The 22,847-nt window shown below is 39.4% G+C and overlaps 1 protein-coding gene across 7 annotated transcripts in view; it reads left to right on the top strand.

The window, feature by feature from the left end:
• Positions 1-22,847, top strand: part of LOC102950774 (STARD3 N-terminal-like protein) — a 56,166-nt gene that overhangs the window by 3,115 nt on the left and 30,204 nt on the right. Inside the window, exons 2-3 of one of the 7 annotated variants that reach the window (XM_042964129.1) lie at positions 5,995-6,259; positions 13,164-13,224. The exons of 2 other annotated variants lie outside the window; for them this stretch is intronic. The gene's annotated coding sequence lies outside the window, so the exon portion shown is untranslated. Of the gene's footprint in view, positions 1-5,994; positions 6,260-13,163; positions 13,225-18,418; positions 18,631-18,679; positions 19,172-19,221; positions 19,370-22,847 lie in introns of those variants that run through there. 4 more of the 7 variants (XM_042964114.1, XM_042964125.1, XM_042964139.1 and 1 more) reach the window with 4 other exon arrangements.

The raw sequence follows: 22,847 nt of genomic DNA, 5'->3' as shown, positions 1-22,847 counted from the left end.
TCACCTGTCTCTGAAAGGGAACTTAAAGCTTGTTACTGGTTTCCCAGCTTTAATGTTGTGTTTAACACTATGGGAACATTGCCTAGAGTGGCCGCCTCATAGTTTCTGTTAGCAAGTGGAGTTTCTTCCTAGAATGGAGGAAGCCCTTGGGTTAGCTCAGGGATATAACTTCTCTTTCTTGGTAATTATCATTTGTAAAAATAAGGAAGAATCAGTTCGTGAATTCTATGGTTCAAAAATGTTCCTACAGTTTAAAAAATACCCATTATTTATTTCCAGGCTTTGCTTCTCAGTTATGATTGGGATATGGTAGGTGAATAATAATAAACTCGCAAATAGTTAAGTTCACATTCTTGTGGCTTTTTGACTCTCTAGCTCAATAGAGATTGCCTGTCATCAGTCAAGTTAGAATTATGTTCATGGAATTGCCTTCTTTCTTACATGTGGAAACTACTTAAATTTAGGCAAAAGAGAGTTTTTGCTCTTTAAGCCAATTGCTGGGTATTTTGACCGAGTATCTCCATCCTTCAAGATTGTTGGTGCCACTGATGTCCATGTTCTGGAGATCTGGGCTGTCATGATTTGACTGTAGTGCCACCCCTCCACCATGAGCCCACTGCCCCAACTGGACTCCTGGCCTTTCCAACTTTGGTGTCTTTGCTCGTGTTCTGCCTGGAATGCCTTCTAGATGGACAGATCCAGCCAAAACTCTGCCCATCCCTCTGTGTCCATCTGTGGTGCTTATTTAACGAGCTATTTCCTGTGTCTTTAATGGAAACCTCTTTCCCAGCCCCTCTGGGAGTATTTCTCTGACAGTTTACCAATCCTGGTATCTTTGGTAATACATTCTTTTATATATGGGTGTTAAATATATATTTCTTTGAGCTTAAAAGACACTTATCAATTCGTGTTACACATGCAGTTTTTTGTAGATTGTAGAGACCTTTGGTTTTGTTTACACGTTTACGATTTCATCTTTGAGAGAAGCACCATTCTGCTTTTCTTGGCTTTGCTTCAACGGAACCTCTTTCCTGTTTCAGTTAAGGGTCTGACTTACCAAGGGATCCTGTGAGAGGAACTCAGATCTTTGGGTTGTGAATATTTAAGGCACACTGTCCCCCCAGAAAATCATTCTCTGTGTTTATGGTGTTGGAAAAAGTAAAAGCAACTCCACTTGTTAATGTTAAGATGAGAAAGGGCCAGAGAGGCCAGCCTGGGGCACCTGTGGTACTGGGCTGAGAAGCCTGGTTTGTACTTCTGGTTCGCAACAGCCACGTGTCCTGGGTTCTGATGCCCGGCATCAGAAATCCTGGCAGCCACTTATGAGCCTATCAGCGGAGCTTTGGAGCAGAGTTTTGGAATGATTTCAGTAAATAGCATTCAAAATACATTGGAAAAAGAGATGACCAAATTAATTAATGTGGGGCATTTTGATTAATTGTTTTGTCAGTTATAGTTCATTAAAGATGGAATATTCTTGGCTCATTCAGTATCATATATTGAAATGCCAGACGTGTGTAGACTTGCTTCATTTTGGTTAACAAATACCCAGATCCCATACTTTTATATGATGATATTTGTAATTCATGAATTGAGCAAACAAATCTAATGCCTAACATGTGGCCAGGCATTTCCCTGCCTGCGAAGAATATAGACAGGTCTTCTGGGAGCTTTTGGTATAGTACTGAGAAAAAGACATGTAAGCAATATGTGAAATGTATATGAAAGATTTGAGGTGCCATTAAAGATATGTGGCATGTATGTTATCCAGTTGGATTCAGAAGGTTTCTTTGAGGAAGTGGTACTTAAGCTTCCTTGAGCAATGAATAGGCTTATTATTGCTGTTGTTGAAGTGCTTGGAAGAAAAGGCTCTCTAGGAAGAGGGAGCATGAAGGAAAAGGTATAGATGGTGAAACCTCCTCCTGTACAGGGAACTTAAAATACGTCTGTATGGCTAGAGCCCTGGGTGTGAGAGAAAAGGAGTTTTGAATAGAGGGATGAAATGGTTCATTCAGGTTTTCATTTTTAAAAAACTAACATGATACCAGCATGGAGGATGTTTTGTAGATGAGCGAGTCTGAATTACTAGAGTAATGTGAATGAGTGGTGATTGGGAAAACTGTGGAAGAGTCCAATAAGAGATATTAAGGGAATGACATGGTCATCAATCAGTTTGGAAAATGGAGCTCACAGCAGAATCAAATTTAACATATTGTCTTCATAATAATGCTGTACACAAGATCTTATGGGTTATTATTGGTTCATTTTTCCTACCTGAGACATTTTTGAAATATTTACAGGTAGTGTATGTTATACATCAATATATGTATGTTTAAGTCTTTCTTATAATTTTCTTTTTGACTTTGTAATTGCTTGTCTCTTATTAAATTATTTGAGAGGAAATAATAGAGCTGGTTTCAAACCTTTTTTGAGCTTTTCAAACCTTGTGAGCTTATGGAGATCCTACTACTTTGGTGATATCCTCTGCCTCTGTAACACGCTCTGAGCCCATTCTTATTATGAGGTTGTGATTCTGTTTTCTGGCTGTATTAGCCTGTGGTTGCATTGAGTCTTATAAATTAGTGGTGTGTGTGTGTGTGTGTGTGTGTGTGTGTGTGTGTGTGTGTGTTTTGTTTTCTGAAGCACAGGTGAGTCTGACATGCTGATATCTTGAATTTCCTATATGACCACCTAAGAAGTCTGATGAAAAAAGAAAAGGGTACTGTTTTGTTTTGTTTTTTTAATCCAGGCATCAAAATGTTGCCATTGACTTTCCTTATATACCATGTGCACCAAGCAGACCTTCATCCATGATAAAGATTAATAATTATTTTAGGAACTGTGTGCCATCTTTGTATATCAAAGTATAGGAGAAAGAGCCCAAATGTCTGTCGACTGATGAATGGATAAAGATGTGGTATATATATATGCAATGGAATATTACTCAGCCATTAAAAAGAATGAAATCTTGCCATTTGTAATGACGTGCATGGAGCTAGAGAGTATTATGCTAAGCAGAATAAGTCAGAGAAAGACAAATGCCTTATGATTTCACTCATGTGTGAAATTTAACAAACAAAACAGATGAACATATGGGAAGGAAAAATAAGGGAAGGAAGCAAACCAGAAGAGACTATAGAGAGCAAACTGAGGGTTGATGGGGGATGGTCTAAATGGGTGAAGGGTATTAAGGAGGGCACTTAATGATGAGCATTAGGTGTTGTATGTAAGTGATGAATCACTGAATTCTACCCCTGAAACCAATATTATACTATATGTATAATAACTAGAATTTAAATAAAATAAAAATTTGAAGCAAAAAAAAAAAAAAAAAAAAAAAAAGAAGGGAACTTACTAATAGTAATGTTACTTAACACAAATAAGGAAACTGAAATTTGGAGAAATTAAGTGACTTGTCCAAAGCCATACCACTAGCAAGGACTTCCAAATAAGAAATAAGGGGGCGTCTGGGTGGCTCAGTCAGTTAAGTGTCCGTCTCTTGATTTTGGCTCAGGTCATGATCTCACAGTTCCTGAGATTGAGTTCCACATCAGGCTCTGTGCTGACATCTTACCTGCTCACATGCACATGCTCTCACTCTGTCTCTCAAAATACATAAATAAACTTTAAAAAATAATAAAAAATTAAAAAATTTAAAAAACTTAAAAAGTAAAAAAATAATAAAAAATAAAAATGTTCATTTTTATAATCAGGATTTTCTCAGCAAAAAATAAATTTTCTGGACAGAATAAGAAATATGTCTGATTATAAAAACAAACAAAAACAAGTGTAGGAGATAACACGTAACTTTTGCCTGTTGGGTGAAGATGTGAATGGCACTTCTTACTGACTTGCTCTGGTTTGTGAATTAGGAAATTGGCCTTGGATACCTCCAGGGGCAGTTGATGTTTTATCTCCCCTGGCATTACGCTTGGTGCGCCACTTTTGCCAGCTATGGAGCCCCTGCAGGAGCAGTGAGTACAGGATGGGACACTTGTGGGAACCCTTCTCTCTCCTCTTCCATGGAAGGAGTCTTGTGCTTTTGAATGAAGAGAAACCCAGTTCGCCCCTGGATAGCCACCTTAGCTTTGCTGTCTCCTCATCAGCTGGCTACTTGAGTTTAGCTTCTGTCTTCCTGTATAGAGAATGTAAGTTTGGGGAGGCCTATGGAGAATGTGCCATGAACACATTCTTAGTTCTAGTCATTGAGATGAAGACAGGTAGTCGCTAAAAGAAGTGAACTCTTGGGACGCCTGGGTGGCTCAGTTGGTTAAGCATCCAGCTTCGGCTCAGGTCATGAGCTCATGGTTTGTGGGTTCAAGCCCCACGTCTGGCTCTGTGCTGACAGCTCAGAGCCTGGAACCTGCTTCAGATTCCATGTCTCCCTGTCTGTCTGCCCCTCCCCTGTTCATGCTTTGTCTCTCTCAAAAATAAATAAACATTAAAAAAAAATTTTTAAAAGAAAAAAGAAGTGAACTCTTGTAGCTACTTTCCTGTGACTCCTGGCAGATCAGTGAACTCCCTGCCTTGGGATGGTACTGATTTTCACATCTAGATCAATAAGACCATGGTTCTGTTCTGAGAACTGAAAGCTTCTGTTTGAATACTGCTTGCAGTAAGTACCGGTGCAGAGAGGTCTTCCAATGCATTGCTAAATATTTCAGGTTTCTTAATTGAGGGACTTTGTTGGTTCACGACTTCCTCGGGAGCTTCCTGGGTGTAATCTGAAACTGGCCCCTATATGTGTAAGGCAGGGAGAGAGCAAAGAAAGAAGAAAGAGGCAGACCACTTCACATTGGTAGTGGCGTCTTCAGGAGCAAAGGAGCTTACTTACAAGGCTGTCTTGAGCACCTGCAAGACAGTGGCTTCTCTCACCCGCCCTCCAGGATCTGCAAAGTTGATGTAGAGGCCCTGAGTGAGTTCAGTCAGTCATATACCCAGTCCAGATAGCCTCGGCACCACGTTTCTGTTTCAAGGCTGTATCTTAGGAGCAGCTTCTGGGAGGGGGGAAGGCAAGCAGAGTGCACATGCCAAGGCCGGGGAAGGGGGCGGCGAGCCTCCGACTGGCCAGGTCCGGCTCACAGCTTGACTGGCGGTCACATCTTCATCTCCAGCAGATGTCATCTGTCTAGATAGTAATGTGACTGTTGACGCCATCGCCATCGTTGCTAAAGCTGGAGGCGCATCTCTAAGAGGAAGCTTGAAATATTCATGAGAATGTGAGGTACTTAGGAGCAGCATGGTTCTCTGAATTACCATATACTGATGGTTGACAGTACTAATGAAGTCCAAATTGGGAAAAATAGTGGTAACTCCATAATAACCACCAGGTATTTTATTACTGATCTCTTGTGATTTTTAAGGAAAGCTAAATGTTCTGGAAAATGGTGGGTAGTCAGCAACCAGAAAAAGCAGTCTTACACCTGTGGAAATGACTCCGTGTGACTCGTGAAGGGAAATGGGATTATGTATAGCTTCTGTGACCTAGAAGATTAAAATAAAGCTGTTTGTAGAGGAGCTGTGTAAGAAATTAAAAAAAAAAAAAAGAGGTTAGAGTGGGAGAGAGCCAAAGCATAAGAGACTCCTAAAAACTGAGAACAAACTGAGGGTTGATGGGGGGTGGGAGGGAGAGGAGGGTGGGTGATGGGTATTGAGGAGGGCACCTTTTGGGATGAGCACTGGGTGTTGTATGGAAACCAATTTGACAATAAATTTCATATATTGAAAAAAAAAAGAAATATTTGAATATAGAAGTTAGAGCTGAAGCTGAGAGAGGGAGAAAAGCTGTAATATCTGAGCACCAGAAGAGACCTATTGGAGGAGAATCAGAATTTAGAGAGAGGCTATGGAAGGTAGCTATAGACACCTTGTTGTTCCACTCATTCGGGGCCCAGATAGCAGTTTCTGAAAAAGACGGGACAAGTGAAAGAATGTTCTTGTTTGCCAGAGCCCAACTTGAGACAGATATATATATTTTTTTTTTTTTTGGAACAGTGGTAAGATGTAGCCGTAACATGCCAGCCATCTGACTCAGCCAGTGCTGGTGACATAACTGGCTACCAAGGTGTCAATCCCTGCAGAGGTACTGAGCTAACAGCATGAACTACCCAACAAGACTGGCTACTCCGTGGCATGCTGCCATTTTGCCAACCTGTGATCTATGGAAGAACAAATATACGTTGTCAAGTCCTTGACAGTCTCCAGCTGACTCATCTTCCCCCGGACCTGGCACCACCCAGGGGCATGGTTATTGTCAAGGGTACATTGATTTCCGTCCTTTCTTTCTCTTCAGTCATTCCCTTCTATTATCTATCTATCTGTCTCCTCAACTAGATGGAGATTCTGCTAAGAGCATGGGGACTCTTGCATTGCCCTTTGAATCCTTTTAAATGTCCTTGGTATTTTACATTTTGTAGGTGGTCAGTGCTTATTATTTAACAACATGGGAACTTTTAGTGGACTTAAAGAGGACCCCCCCTTAATTATTTTCTATTCTACAAATAAAGGCACTTTGTTTTTTCTCCATCTTTTATGGAAAGAAGGGAGAATATTCAAATTTCTGTTCTCTTGCATGGTTTTAACTTCCATCTATATGCTATCAACTCTCAGATTTCTATATCTAGCTCAGACCTCTCCTCTGAACTCCTGACTTAACGTACTTTACTATTTACTTTAATAATGATCACTGTCAGTGTGGATATTAATACGCATCTCATACTTTACGTGTCCAAACTAAACTGATGTTCTTCCTCAAAGTTGCGCTGAGACTGTCTTCTCCATTGCAGCAAATAGCAACTCCATCCTTCCATTTCCCCAGGCTGTAATTCTGAAAGTTCTCCTTTAGTCCTTCCTTTATCCCCCCTGCGCTCCCCCGCCCCATATCCAGTCCATCAACAAATGCTTTTGGCTCTGTAGTTAGAACCAATCGATTCTTACCGCCCCCACTGTAGTCTCCCAAGTCAATGCGTCACCTGTTGCCTGAATCGTTGCCGTAACCCGTGAATTGGTCTTCCTGCTTCTGTGGTTCAGTTAGAGAGCCTCTTAAAGCTTCAGTTGAATCAGGTTTCTCGCCTAGTGAAAACTTTCCAGTCTTCCTATCTCATCAAAGTCTTTACAGTGGCCTGTAAGATCCTCTGCCCCTTCTTCTCTCTTACCCTCTCATGTTGGTCTCCAGCTCTGTTACTTAGCTCCGGCAAAGCTGAAAGCCAGTGACCTGTCTGGATGCCTACGCGGCCAACTTCACCCCACCTCGGGATGTTACCCTTTATCCTTCCCTCTACCTGCCTTGCTTTCTGCTGGTCTTTGCTCCACCTTCTCAGGGAGGTCATCCTGACCACTCCCAGTTTAAAATCACAATGCTTTTTTGTTTATCTTCTGTCCCCTTACTTTAGAAAATAAGCTCAGTGCTCAGAGGAAGGCCTGACACGGTTTGGGTGCTCAAGATGTATTTGTGGAATAAATAAAGTAGACGTGCTATATTCCTGGCAAACTTTGAGTTTTCAGAAATTATCAAGGACAATTTTAAAATTTTGTAGTGCCCATCCAGATTCAGTTTCTCAGTATATGTTTTGGTTTGCCTCATAAAGTACAAGAACATCAGTATACCTTTATCCAGCCATCTTTAAATCTAATATTTCTTTTTTTTCTTTTTTTAAAAAAATTTTATTTATTTGGGGGGAGGGGCAGAGAGAGGGAGAGAGAGAGAGAGAATCCCAGAATCCTGTGTGGAGCCTGATCCCATGAACCACAAGATCATAACCCAAGCCAAAATCACTTAGAGAATTAAGTTTTTCTATGAGCGCCTCGGTGGCTCAGTCCATTAAGCACCCAACTCTTGATTTCAGCTCAGGTCATGATCTCATGGTTTGTGAGATTGAGCCCTGCATTGGGCTCTGCGCTGACAGCATGGAGCCTGTTTGGGATTCTCTCTCTCTCTCTCTCTCTCTCTCCCTCTCTCTCTCTCAAAAATAAATAAACATAAAATTAAGTTTCTCTAAAAACAGGTGTGGGCTTGGGAGATAAATTAGTGTTATTAGAGGACTGACTTAAAAACACCATATTTGTTTTCTGCTTTAGTTTTTCCAAGCCATTGGTAATTAATTTCTAAATAAATCTTAGTCTTGAAGCATATTGTTGAAAGGTTAAATCCTGCTTATGTACAGTTACTTTGGTCTGCTGATATTAGCAGGAATCATTGAATGAGACAAGGCCGTGGAAAATGACGGGGTTTTAACAGAGAGCCTTGAATGTGTGTGCTTGGGGCAGAAAGTGTAGTAGCGAAGAGCGAGTAGATTTATCAGGATGGAATGAAAGCTTTCATTATATCCCAAGTGAGTAAAGAACAGTAGAAAATATGAGACCCAGAAAATAAATATTTGGAATAAAACCATGGACATTTTATAGAGATATCACTATGGAGCTGGACATTTCTAAATTCTTAAAGTGAAGAGAAAGGACAGAAGGAAGTGGTGTGGAAGTGTAGGTACCAGTGTTACTATAAGAAACCAGCTGCACGGGGGCACCTGGGTGGCTCAGTTGCTTGAGTGTCCAACTCCTCATCTCTGCTCGGGTCATGATCTCACAGTTCTTGAGGTCAAGCCCCAAGCCAGGCTGCCCTGACAGTGCAGAGCCTGCTTGGGATTCTTTCTCTCCCTCTCTGCCCCTCCCCTGCTCGCTCACTCTCATTCTCCCTCTCTGAAATAAATAAGCTTTAAAAAAAAAAAAGAAAAAGAAAGAAATCATCTGCATGAATAAAACAGCACTGAGGCTGAGCCTCAGTGGATGATGCCTTGTAAAATTCTTTCCTGAGGTGTCTGGGTACAAATCTGTGGAACCGAATGAAGGACAGATTTGGCTTGGAAAAGCTTACAGAAAAGTGCTATCTTATGCACATTTTCATTAAAGACCTAAGCAAACTTTAGACCCTGAATTCTCGCTCAGTATACCCTCCGCTGTTTCATTTAGGCCTCGTGACAACAACAACAAAAAGGCCATTCTTAGGTATTTGACACGGGCTGAAAGTTCAGACAGAGTGACTCCTGTCTACAGTCACAAGCACTTTAGAAGTCTTCAGCCAGTTTTCATTTGTGTGGGGATAATTTGATAGTTATTATATAATGGGTAAAATGATTTGGGGGTCCTGAGCACTTATAGAGGTTTTCCTTTTAGTCTGTCACTGTGTCTCAAACTATCATGTACAGAATTATTATGCAAATGTGTACAAAATCGTAATGCATTCTTCGTTATAGAAAAACTGGTTTAAGCCGTTTTCTAGGATGATTCTGGTTCCTCTGTACTCAAAAAAGGTAGTCCCCACTGTAGCAAAGTCAATTTAATGATTTTTTTGCAATGAAAATTTGCCTGCGCTCTCTTTAATATCTTTATATGCTACATGCGCATATGCATACTGTATATACATTACATGTAAGTATATTTGTATCATATGTATGTTTATAGATGCTGGATGGGTGGGTAGATAAATAGAGCAACTTTATTACAAAACATCTTTCTGTCCTTAGTTTTTCTGAACTATTTGTAAGTTAAGCTATGTACTTTACGACACTTAACTACTCAGGACTTCGTCATGCATTTCCTAAGAATAGGGCCATTCTCCTACATAACCAGAATACTAAGCTATAATCAATTCCCCAATTGTCTTCTGTAACTTCTCTTCCTTTTTTTTTTTTTTTTTTTAAATTCAATTTCAGTCTAGGCTCATGCATTGCATTTGATGGTTGTGTCTCTTTATGCTTTTTTTAAGTTTGAAGAGTATCCACAACACTTTTCCTTTTTTCTGTTCTTTATTTTGTTTTTAACCACATTGACTTCTTTGAACAGTCCACAGTACCTGTCTTGGAGAACGTTCCAAATGCTGCGTTTGTCTGGGTGTTTCTTTATGACTGAAATCAGGTGAAACATTTTCGGTGAGGGTGTATCATAACAGATGATTGGTGTTACGTACTTCCTCCTACTTCATGTCAGAAGATATATAATGTCTGCTTATTCCAGTATTGGTGATGCCGCCTCATTACTTGGTACAGACAGTGGCTGCTAGATCTCTTCACTATAAAGGTGTATTATCCCCAATGGAATTATTAAATAATCTGAGGGATAATACTTTGAGACTGTGAAGATCCTATTTCTCAACAGCTTCATAATAATTTTTAGCATTCATTGAAGATTCTGACATGATTCTGTTATTCCAACTAAGGGTTACAGATTATTGATTTTTCTCATTTTATTATCTTTTCTTCCTTTTTAAAAAAAATTTTTTAATGTTTATTTTTGAGAGAGAGAGAGACAGAGTGCAAGCTGGGAGGGACACAGAGAGAGGGAGACAGAATCCCAAGCAGGCTCCAGGCTCTGAGCAGTCAGCATAGAGCCCGATATGGGGCTTGAACTCATGGACCATAAAATCATGACCTGAGCTGAAGTTGGATGCTTAACTGACTGAGCCACCTAGCTGCCCCTTTTCTTCCTTTTTTTTTATCTGATATATTTTTCTGTAAAGTTAATAATGTCATTACTTGTTTTCATGTTCAAGTTGTCCCACATTGACCAGTGGGAACCCCTCAAGACAGCCAAATATAGTTTTTTAATAATGATTATGTTTTTTTTGTGTGTGTCTTCTCTAAGAAATCTTTGCCTACAAATAGGTTGTAAAAATATTCTACTTCACATTCTTAATTTTCGTCTGGTGTTAGGGTTCAAGGTTCGTTTTTGTTTGTTTGTTTGTTTTTCAGTTTTGATGTCTGGTTGTCCCAGCAGCATTTGTTGAACACAGACTTTCTTTCCACCATTGGATTGCTCTGACATCTTTGTCAAAAGTCAAATGATCAAATAAGTGCAGCTCTATTTCTAGGCTGTCTGTTATGTTCTGTTGATCTATTTGTTGATCTGTATGTTAGTACCACACTGTTTTCATTCCTGAAGCATTATAGATGATCTTTAAGTTAGGTAGTAGGAGTCTTCCAATTTTGTTGTTCTTCCTCAAGATTGCTTTGGATATTCTCATTTCTTTGCATTTCTATATACATTTTAGAAATAACGTATCAATTTCTACCATAAAAACCTTGGTGGGGTTATTATTGGAATTAAGCTGACTCTGTAGATCAGTTTGGGAGGAATTAAAATGTTACCACTGAATTCTTCCAATCCATAAATGCTGTATATTTCTCCATTTATTTTCATCTTTATTTCTTCTCTCTGCAGTGTGTTACAGTTTTCAGTGTTGGGATCTTGCATATGTTTTGCTAAATTTATTCCTTAAATTTATTGCATATATTTTGTTAAATTTATTTTAATGTTTTCAATGCAATTTTACATTTTCTTCTTTCCTTCCCCTCTTCCTTCCTTCCTTTCTTCCTTTTTTCCCCTCCCTTCCTTCCTTCCTTCTTTCTTTTCATCTGTCTCTTTCTCTTTAGTTTCTCCCCACTCTCACTGTCCAGAATGAAGGAATTGGTAAATAGGTGAATCCCAACATTGTAAGCAAGCTGTTGCTTTAAAAAAAAAAAAAAAAAAGAGCAAAAATAGTCTTGCTGCAGCATAATAAATGTCATTATAGAGGTCTATGCTGTTCTCTGCTCAGGGGAGAAAGGTGTGGAAGAGTGGGAGGAAGCCAAAGCCTCCTGGAGGAAATGGCCTTTGAGATAAGGCTTACTGGATGAGTAAGCCAGAGAGGTAGGGAGAGGAGCAGTCCAGTAGAGGGAAAATTACAAGTAGAGGTGCCTGAGAATGTGATTCCTTTAGGGAAGCGCTTGTGATTTTCGGCCTGAAGTGGTTCTGGAGAGGGAGGCAGAAGTAGGCCACGTGTTAGGTTAGGCAAGATTAAGGAGTTTGAGGTCTACCTGAAGGTCCCTGGAAACTATTTAATAAATGATCTCATGAATTTAATTTGCTTCTCTAAAAAATTTACAGGAGTTGGATGAGAGTTCTTTTTTATTCAAAAGAAATTTCTTTTCCTTGTGTGCCTTGTCTTTCTTTGCCCATTTTTCTAATTGAATTGTAAGGTCTTCATTGTGTCTTTAATCACGTAAGTTTTACTTCTAATGTGTTTAAGATAGGGAAGCTTTTTATTTTTATGTGTTGAGATCTGTTTCTCTTTATTCTTACAGATTCCTCATCCTAAAATCATGTTATTCACCTGCAGTTTCTTCTACTACATAACCCAGGAAGATGGCTTTGTTTCATTAACTTTTATTTATTTTCTAAATGCTTATTTTTTTGAGAGAGAGAGGAAGACTGTGTGTGCACGTGTGTGCACAAGCAGGTTAGGGGCAGAGAGTGAGGGAGAGAATCCCAAGCAGTCTCTGTGCTGACAGAGTGGTACTCAAACCCACAAACTGTGAGATCATGACCTGAGCCTAAATCAAGAGTCGCTTAACCCACTGGGCCACCCAGGCGCCTCTGTTTCATTAACTTTTAAGTGGAACCCTCAGTATGTTTTGATGTGTAGGTTTCTTTCTCCATGAGCTAGAATGACTAGTAGTTCTGGTCTTTCGCAGCTGAGTTTCGATGGCATCTTTATCATCTGTAGATATTTTTTGCAGAAAAACTTAGGAAAGTTCTGGGCAGATAGTTTATAGGTAATGAGTTTTCCTTGATCTTTAGTCGTTTTATTGTTTGTTTAATTGAACTAATACTTGGTATGTGGTCAATTTCCTATTACAGTTCAGATTTCTGACTTCTCCTAATAAATCAGTAGTGTGGCACACATATGGCCCCTGAAGATGGGCACACAGTCCTCTCTTGTCTGCCCCTGTTCTGTGTCTCCTGATGCTGATTATCAGTTGTCGCTTTTTCTCCGTTTACACTGTTGTCTTTCTTATATCACTAATGTATTTCCTTATGTCTCTTTTAAAACTTGGAGAATAAGAGACTTGAGAGAACCACATTTTAAGGAAAGCGGAAGACAGTAGATGTCTAGATGGAGATGAAGAGTCTCACAAAGTTTGAAGTTATGCCAGTCCCCCCCCCCCAAATTGAAAACCAGTCAAAATGTACATAATTTCAAAGCTTTTTGGCCCAAATGAATTATAGGTTGTGTTTATGAATGTTTTTGAAATGCAAAGAAACATTTTAATGGGTGAACAGAGATAATCTGCCTTCTTATTAGGTTTAGTTTTTATTTATATGAGTTTTTACTTATTTATGTGATGTTTCAGGAACATTTGAATACAGAAGATCTACTCATGGGAGCAGTCGCGAGGTTTAAAGGAGTCTAATGTACGTTAAGAACTCAGCACTGTGCCTAACTCAGTCTGCGCTACGGAAATGACTCATTTTGCTATTAGGTTAATATGTGGTATATGCAGTGTTATATAATATATAATAACATGTCAATAGATAGGATTAGTTCATACTTGTGTTGTATTCTTTGTCCCTGTATGTTCTTGGTCAGATAATGTCAGATTATTCTAGCTTTAAGGGTAACCTCACTTTCTTTGTTTCTTTTTTTTAATGTTATGGAACATACCATAACATTTAAAGTTTGTAAAATTTTATTTTTTTCCCCCAATTTTGAAATACCAATCAAACTGTCTGACTCTAGTTCCTTTGCCAGGTAATTCTTTGTCAACTTTTTCACTTTTCCTTTTGGGTTCATTCTGGTTGATTCATTGTAGTCAGCCCATCTACATCTTCTTGATGTAATATTTCCAAAGTATTTATGCTTTTCAAACACAATGAGTGTGAAGTGTCACTTACTGTTTGAAAAACCACCTCTCCTAATAGTGTTACTTGTATTCCTTTCTTAATCGCCCCCTCTGCAATCTAGGTTTGCTTGTTTGCTCATTTCTTAGGCTTATTTATAGATCTTAAACTTACGGAAACGTTTACCCATGTACAAAAGTAGGGAGTTTAGTGTAATGAATCACATTATACCCATCCCCCAGCGTGGAACATTTATCATTCTCCTTTCAGATTTATTTATTAATTGTGTTCACTGTTTTTCTTTTTTCCTTTTTAATGTTTTTCCCTGTGGGATACTTACAGTTTTTGTAACGTTATAATTTAAATGCCTCATTTTAAAAATTTTATTCTTTATTTAAAAAGGAATTAAAGCACTTTAAGGAAGTGAATTTGATGATAAGCACAACTATGACACCTTTCCACTGTTTTTACTGTCATTTTTTAATTATACAACATAATGTATTGTTTTTCAGAGTAAGATGTGTTACTTTTATTGTATGCATTTCTCATCCCTGATATAGGAGAGGAGAAAAATGGATATTTACACTGAATATCAGAGAGTTTGACATGTTCTTATCTAAATGCATCTTTAATAGAACATTTTTAGAGTTCTTTTGTAAACATCTCCCTGTGAACATTTTCCTAAGGTCTTACTGTCATTTTAAAAATACTATTAAAAAAAATTAAATGTATTTATCTCAGTAGTTATTTTAGAAAGTACTGCTATGTTATGAGTGTCTATTATGCATTGTTTTTCTGTAGACAGTTCCTAATTGCAAGACTTACTGAATTAGATATTTTTAGTAGTATAGATTTATGCTAAATGTTGTAAGTGTATCAAAATATGCTCAAAATAGTATATAGTCTGTGATTGAAGGGTTACAAAAAGAATTATCTGTCTTTAAAAAACTTTATTATGTATTCGAATAATCAGCATCCGTATGTATATCTTCAAGATACCAAATAGGATTTTTTAAAAAATAAACTGTCACACCTTCCATTTTGATCATAATCTATCGTTTACTTAGCTTTTACGTTTTCTTTGTTTTTAAGATGCATTTGTTATCTCTGTTCTTTCTGGTAAGGCATACATTATTGATACTGAGTGGTAAATCTTAAACCTGATTTCAAATGTATGACACTTCTCAATTTTTAGAAATACAAACATTAGCTATACTTGCTTAGTTAAGAGGATATATGGCAGAATCTTTAGAGCTTAATTATGAATCTTGAGTTTTTGAAGATTTTCTATACTTACTAAGAACCTCCCTGCTTTTTTTTTTTTTTTGGTTATGAACTAGTAATCATACTCAAATACTTGTAAGTCAGATTTTAAAATAAGCAAATGTACTGTATTAGCATTGCAGAGTCAAGTTCAGTTATTCTATATCTGTTTGGAGCCTGATAACTGTGGTGCTCTTAATAATTCACTTACAGAAAATTATTGATAATTGCATGTAAACTTACAAAGAGATATTGGAAGAGGGGACGCCTGGGTGGCTCAATTGGTTAAGTGCCGACTTCAACTCTGGTCATAATCCCACAGTTCATGGGTTTGAGCCCCATGTCGGGCTCTGTGCTGACAGCTCAGAGCCTGGAGCCTGCTTCACATTCTGTCTCCCTTTCTCTCTGCCCCTCCCTCGCTCATGCTCTGTCTCTGTCTCTCAAAAATAAATAAATATTAAAATTTTTTTTAAAAAAAATTAAAGAGATATTGGAAGAATACTTCAGTAAAGGCACAGCTTTCTATACTTCTTTTTTAAAATGTCACCTCTTGCGTATTATACACAGAATATGCTAATATTTTAAAGATGACTAACCCATCACTAAGGTGGTGTCTGAATGGTATCTCTAGATGTTTCCAGAAAGCAGTGCTTTTGAGGGTCATCAGGAGACAGCTAGACATCCATCTCCCAAACAGCTTCATAGTGGCATCACATTGACTTTGTTAGTGTTATAGTCCAGCCCTCTTTCGTGTTGACCGGGAGACCTGATTTGTCCCCATCTGTTTACAGAGAGCCCAGTGGAGAGTGGCTCTGCCTCACATGGGTCAACTCACATCTTAAAATCTGCAGTGAACACTGTAAGTGCTGTGTAGACTGAGTTTGTTTCAAGCTGACCAGTCTTACTGTCTCCCAACTCAAACTATGATGTTTTAATAAGAAACGGAATGTTTAAAAGGTGGTGGGAAGCATGCGGGAATTATTAAATTGTCAGTGACAAAAAGGACTAATGATATCCTTAGCCATCGTATTAATCAGAGGAATAATCTGGCTGCTGGACTTGAGATACTTAAAATCCACCAGGCAAGGCACTCCCTCTTGAAGATGCCGGGTTGGGTACAGCCACCATTCGTTTGTGACACTCCTCTCCCTGTGTTTTCTGGACTGACCCGTCTCCTCTCTGAAGGGCACATTTCCTCTTCCCCTCCTTACAGCCTAGCTGATGATAAGTCCCGTCAGCACCTTCTATCTTGGACTGCGAGTCATTGTGTGTTAAATGTATAGTTTAACTCTCAGAGAGCAGTATTATTTTAATTGTTTCAAAATTCTCCCCCACTTTCCCCCATTGTAGTCCTGATGATATGGGGAAGTCTATAAAAAGCCTTGCAGGGTTTCATACATGCACATAATTTTTTTCTTTCTCTTTTTTAAATATTCCACTCAGTTGTCAAATTAATAGGTTTCTACTGGCAAAATTTGACTCCTTGACTCAGGAAAGATTTGTTTTTATTTGAAGTAATACCAAACAGTTGGAGGGTTTTATTTAACTCTCCATACAAATTTTTCACTATTACTTTGAAATAACTGATCCCCCCCCTCCCAGATTTCTCTATCTAGCAATCTCCAATTGTTTCTCTCTATCCAGGAATTTCCTCTTGTTTAAACTGCTAACTTGAATATGCTATGTAGGTGTTATAAAATCCAATCCAGTATTCATCTGTTTTGTATCTTAAATTCCACATGTGAGTGAAATCATATGGTATTTGTCTTTCTCTGACTTATTTTGCTTAGCGTGGCACTCTTTAGCTCCATCCACATCGTTGCAAATGGCAAGATTTCATTTTTCTTTAATGGCTATAGAGAACAAACTGAGGGTTGAAGGAGGGGAGGTGGGTGGAGGGATGGGCCAAATGGGTGATGATGGGCATTAAGGAGGGCACTTGTTGGGATGAGCACTGGGTGTTGTATATAAGTGATAAATCACAAATTTTTTCTCCTGAAACAATTATTATGCTATATGTTAGCTAACTAGAATTTAAATAAAAACTTGAAGCAAGAAAATAAAATTCAGTCCTATAGCCTAGATTGTAGAAGTATTTTTCTCAACGTTGTATTTCGTTTGGAAAATACATGGCGTAAAGTAAGCCAAGACTGTTTGGAAATGTGAACATAATGGTAGTGGGCAGTCTGCTCATAAGTTAAACTTCTTGTAGTGTTTCGTAACGCCAGTTCTCCTGCTCAGGAAGCTGCAGGGTTGTACAATGGTGTCAGCTCCTTAACCTTGCCCCCTGCCAGTCTTTCTCAAGCCACTTCCGTCAGCGTTCTCCCAGGTCTTTACTTTCAGGGTAAGGTTGGCATATGTCACAGCATCAACAGCACCAAGAAGTACAGGACGGGGAATCATACTTGTTTCTTCGTTTAGAACATCTTACCTACAAACAACTTTGAAAGTTTTAAAAAATACAAGCAGCTTCATGTAAGCAAGCATTAAGTAGAAAGCTGTATTTTACGAAAAGTTAATCATTGATTGAATTTGACATGACATTTTTAGGCATGGCAGAACTTTCCTCCCCCCATATTGATAACTTTAAAATATGAAGGCCATGGGGTGCATCAGTGGCTCAGTTGGTTAAGCGTCCAACACTTGATGGTGGCTCAGGTCATCATCTCATGGTTCATGGGATAGAGCCCCGCGTGGGGCTCTGTGCTGACAGTGTGGGATTCTCTCTCTCTCTCTCTCTCTCTGTCTCTCCCCTACTCAATGCACATACATGCTCTCTTTCTCAAAATAAGTAAATAAACTTAAAATAAAAAAAATATGAAGATTGCTTTACTATGTTTTTTAATGCCCCAGATTAGCTTTAGCTTCCTTCCCACATCCTCTCTTTCTGTGCATATTTATTCTTTAAAGTCTCTAGGTTTCTTAGTTACCATGCCTCTTTCTCTTACTGGCAAGGCATGTTTGTAAATGTCAGGTTATCCGCTCAGTATTCCCATTCCCCAGTTCTAGCTGTTTCATCTTGTAACCTGCAAGCTCTAGATAGGACTTTTACCATCATAAACTAGGTCTAACATATGCGCCTCGCAAGAGGATAGTCAGCTCAGTCTGCTACCTGCTCCCATAGAAACCTGGTCTTAGGGTAGAGCGGGCCCAGCTGAGGCAGCCCGGGTCTTTGGGGAAGCTCAAATTCAATGCCTGCATCCAAGGCCCATTTAAACACCTACAGATGTCCCTCCTGTTTCCTCTCCTGAATGGAGAGGAAAGAAGTAAAAGATTTGAGCTTTAATCCTAAAATACATTTTAAAATGTCTTAGATGGGCACATCCCTGTAATCCTGTTTCCTCTTAGAGTGATGGAGAGGAAAGAAGTAAAAGATTTGAGCTTTAATCCTAAAATATATCTTAAAATCTCTTTTAGATGGGCACATCCCTGTAATCCATGTAGGCCTCAGATTCTTATTTCTTTTTTTTTTTTCTTCAAGTTTAAGCATACATTTGTTTTACAGGCAAGAATAATTTGGTCAACAAAGATGAAGAAAGCTTTGAAACAACATGATGAGACACAGTCTTCAGGCACTAATATGTCTCTTTGCCTGTGAAACAAGGGAGTGGAAATCGATCAGACTGGCAAACTTAAACCCCTCCGAGCTAGGTCGAAACTGAGGCCGAGTGGAAAGTGCATATTACGTCTAAAGAGGTCATCAGCCTTACTGCCGTGGTAAGGAAATGCAGGCCTCCTGATTCTGCTTTTAACTTTTCAAGAGAAGCTGGAAGTCTGGAGTTTTATATGAAACTTCATTATTTAAAATGTTGACAGTTAGTTCAAAATCTTGAGAAACACTGTGCCAGACCAAGCAAAACATGTCGATAAGCCAGTTCTGCTCCCTAGGCCTTTGGTTAAGATGACGACCTAAAGTCATTCTGAATTAAATGATTTCAGTGTCTGTTATTCTGGCACTCTCCTGGAGAAGAACATACAGTGTCCTGACTGTAGCCGTAAGTAGTAAGAGAAGAAGGCTGGGTGTTGGGGATGAAAGGTGTGGTTTGATGCCTCCAGCTGGTGCCCAGAGGCTCTCTCTAGGAAGGTGCAAGAAACTCTGGGACTTTTCTATGAGGCCAGCAGTGATGACTAGTGCTCAGAGCAGCCGCTGTTTAACGTGTGGAGAGTATCGATTCTATGCTCAAGCAGATGGAGTTGAAGCTTTGGCTCAGCTTTGCACCCAGCCTGGGGACCAGTGCGGTGGAAGAAACCCAAAAATGTAAGCAATTCTTCTTGGAAGCAGAAAGGATCTCAGTTCTTTTTGTTTTGTTTTTTTCCACGTGGGAAGGATATCCTCGTGTAAGAAGCTACCAGCATAGATGAGACAGAATTTTTCTCCAATTTTAGTAGTGTGGAGTTAAGGAAAGAGAATTAAGTCCACGAGCAGCATGTTCATGCCATTTGAAGTGGCCCTCAGGTAAATGAACTGCAGGTTTTTGCTCACCACACAATCAGAGCACGCATTGGAAGGATTCATATTCATCAGTTAGCCTGCAGTTGCTAGCCTGAATCACTCCAGATCTCGCCTGGGTCTCCTTTGTGAAGCTGATGAAAGCAGTCATCCCTTTTTCTGGAAAAATGCAGAAAGTAAATATGGTTTCTGTTGTGATAGTTCACCTCTGTCGTCCTAGTGTGAAAGCATCCACAGACCCTCAGAATGGATGTGGTGGTGTTCTGTTAAAACCTGATACTCAGAAACAGGTAGCAAGCCATAGTTGACCTCTAGGCTACAGTTTGCCAACCCCTGGTTTAGAACACTGATAGCTGTGCCAGGCTGGAATATTAACCAGCAAATGTTCACTTGCCTTCTCCTCTCTGAGCAGAGTGTACATCCCAGCTCTACTGCCTTTGGGCATGGCCTCGAGAGAAGATTTTGGCCGATAGAATATGAGCAGACGTGATATATACAGAGATTTTAAATGTATTTACATGGTCTCCCTTGTCTCGTGTGCTGTTGCCACTTGCTGTGAAAAGCTCGTGACCCAGATAGTCCTGGTCTGAGGAGGAAGACAGACAGAGAGCTGACCTGCATCCAACACGATTTGAAGCCAAGTTGCGCTGCCCCTAGAAGCAGAGTTGCCCAGCTGAGCCCCCACGAGATCAGCTGAACTTCAGGCAACCTGTAGACCTGTGAGCTTGAGAATAAATATAGATCGTGTTATGCCCCTGAACTTTGGAGCACCTTGTTAATGTAGCATAATGTAGAAATGGCTGGCTATTATTACAGTACAGAGGAGGACAGCGATTCATGTGAGATTCACGAAGACGTGAATCTTATTTTCAAAAACTGAAAGAACAAAAAGATTCTCATCTCCTCACGCAAATGCCAGAAAAAGATAAGGGGATGTTTTTCTTTTCTTTTCTTTGTAGTTCTCCACCCTCATCCCCCATATGTCCCCCATGGTTGGAATAAATCTTGCGTTGCAGATTTAGGTTCCTGTGTATACAGCTCTTCGGTACTTACCCCCCTCCTTAGAGAGGCTTAGCTTTCCTTAAACCAACCCCAGAGAGGCTCTCAGTACCAAGAACTGAATATTTAGTGCTTCCAAAATTATACCTGGGAGAATATCCAAGCTCTTCCTTGGAAAAAACAGTTGTGGCCTCTCCAGTGCAGAGAATGTGAAAGCCGGCTCTGCGGGTCTCTGTGTGAGGTGGTAGAATTTACTTAGTCGACGTTTGTTTTGTTCTTGCCATGTCCCGTGTACTGGGGTAGTCCTTGGGGCACAGGGATGTGCAAATCAAATTCAAGGCCTTCACGGAACACACTGCCTAGCAGGAGAGACAGGCGAGTGGATAATTAAGGCACATTGTGGTAAGCAATTTCAGAAGTGACATAATATCCACGGCCCTAGGGGGACCTGGAGGAGATGTACTTGACCTGCCTGAGGATTAGAATGTGGAGAGCATTTCAGTGACGTCTTCTGTAAGGTTTCATACTTGAACCTTTTGGAAGGACAGGGTTAGGATGAAGTCCTGTCATTGTAGAGTAGAAAGGGGCTTTGTGTGGTGTCCTCTTTTACGCCTTATAAGGAAGCTCTCTCTCTCTTTCTGCTCACAACAATCTGTGCTTTGGGTAACTATTGCTAAAGGTGTGCAAGTATCTGTAGATTCTAGCTACTTAGCAGTTCTGTGTATGCATCTGAAAGATAACGGAATGATCCTCGTTTCTCAGGGAAGGTGTATGCCGTTGAATGATGTCAGATTTTAGTTTGAAATAGCCTCAGATTTCTAGGAGTGATGTTTTGCTTTGGGATCCCTTTGTATTCATGAGGAGTGGGCTCAGGGAAGGAGGAATGCATGAGCCTGAGAAAAGCGATTTTCTTCCTAAAAACAGCCCTGAGTTTGAATTGTGAATTTGTTGAATCGTCCATACAGTTTAGTAGATTTAAGAGTTTAAATTAATTTTTAAGGGTGCCTGGGTGGCTCAGTAAGTTGAACATCCGACTCTTGATTTCGACTCAGGTCATGATCCCAAGGTCATGGGATCAAGCCCCACGTGGGGCTCTGTGCAGAGTGTGAAGCCCGCTTAAGATTCTCTCTCTCTCTCTCTCTCTCTCTCTCTCTCCCTCTCTCCCTCTCTCCCTCTCCCTCTCCCTCTCCCTCTCCCTCTCCCTCTCCCTCTGCCCCTCTCCTGTGCACCCATGCTCTTGCTCTCTCTCAAAAAAAAATCATAAAAAATTTTAAAAAATGGTTAAATTAATTTTTAAATATACTTGCTAATAGAATAATATTAGATCAGTTTAAAAACTACTTGGGTTCCTTTTTCTTGCTGTAGAATGTGTTGCCACAGAAATATGTCTCTATTTATCCAGGTTCAGATTTAGAGAGCGTCTCTGGTATCTTTTTGAATTTTGTGTGTGTTTTATCACAGAAAACATAGTTACATTCCTTTTTACTTACTGCTCCAGAATTAACTGTTAGAAGTCTGGCAGAATAAAGTTAGTGTTTTGCAAGCTTTATTTTAAAAACAACTGGACAGGGGAATATGCCATTGGAATCCCTTCCCTTAGGATGGTGTTGGTCTCATTGAGAAAGAAATTGTGTAGAATACTTTGAACTTTTGGAATTTTGTATTTTATTTTACAAAGCACTGAAGTGGACTCCTACTGAGCTTTTCAGAATGCTCAATAGGCTGTTATCTCCTGTCACCCAGATGTGTGAAAGAGAGGGAAGAGCCTCATAGAGTCCTGGGACATCTGTCTAGGACTCTACCACAATGATGTTTTAATTTAGTCCCTGTGTTGTAGACACAATATGTGCAAAATAGGAAATACAAAAACATGGAAAAGATAAAAGGGGGAAAATATATCACCAGGCAGAGATAATCAGTATTAGCATTTGATATGTTTCATAGGTACATTCTTTTAAAAATTTGGTTTTATTTTACAAAGTTGTGAAAATGCTGTCTGTGCCTGTGTTCCATTTGATGTTGAGATTTTAGTCTAGTTACTATTATAACGTAATCATTTTTCTAAGTTTGGAGTACCTTATTTAATGACTATACTGTGGTTATACTATGATGTATCTCATTATTCCCTTTTTGTTAGATATTTAGATTGTTTTCTCATTGGGACTATTATACATATATAATGATAAAGTCTACCTAACAGGCACACACACACCATTCATATGTGCGTACGTGTACGTAAGCATACAGCATTTTGAATATTTGCAAGTCAGTGCCCCATTGAAACGACTACCCGACATCAGTAAATTATCACTAAGGGAGCACAGCCATGGTAGCTCTACTCAGGCCAAGAAATGGAATTTGACCAAACTTGTGAGCTCTAGTCTCTGTTCCCTCTCTCTTGCTCACGGGTAATCACTAACATCACTAACCCAACCTCTAGTGACATAGATCAGTTTTTGTCTTGGCCTGGGGTTACCGGACCAGT

The sequence above is a fragment of the Panthera tigris genome, chromosome A2 (genome assembly GCF_018350195.1).
Source record: "Panthera tigris isolate Pti1 chromosome A2, P.tigris_Pti1_mat1.1, whole genome shotgun sequence".
Classification (NCBI taxonomy): Eukaryota; Metazoa; Chordata; class Mammalia; order Carnivora; family Felidae; genus Panthera; species Panthera tigris.
This window is presented reverse-complemented; position numbering and strand designations above follow the sequence as displayed.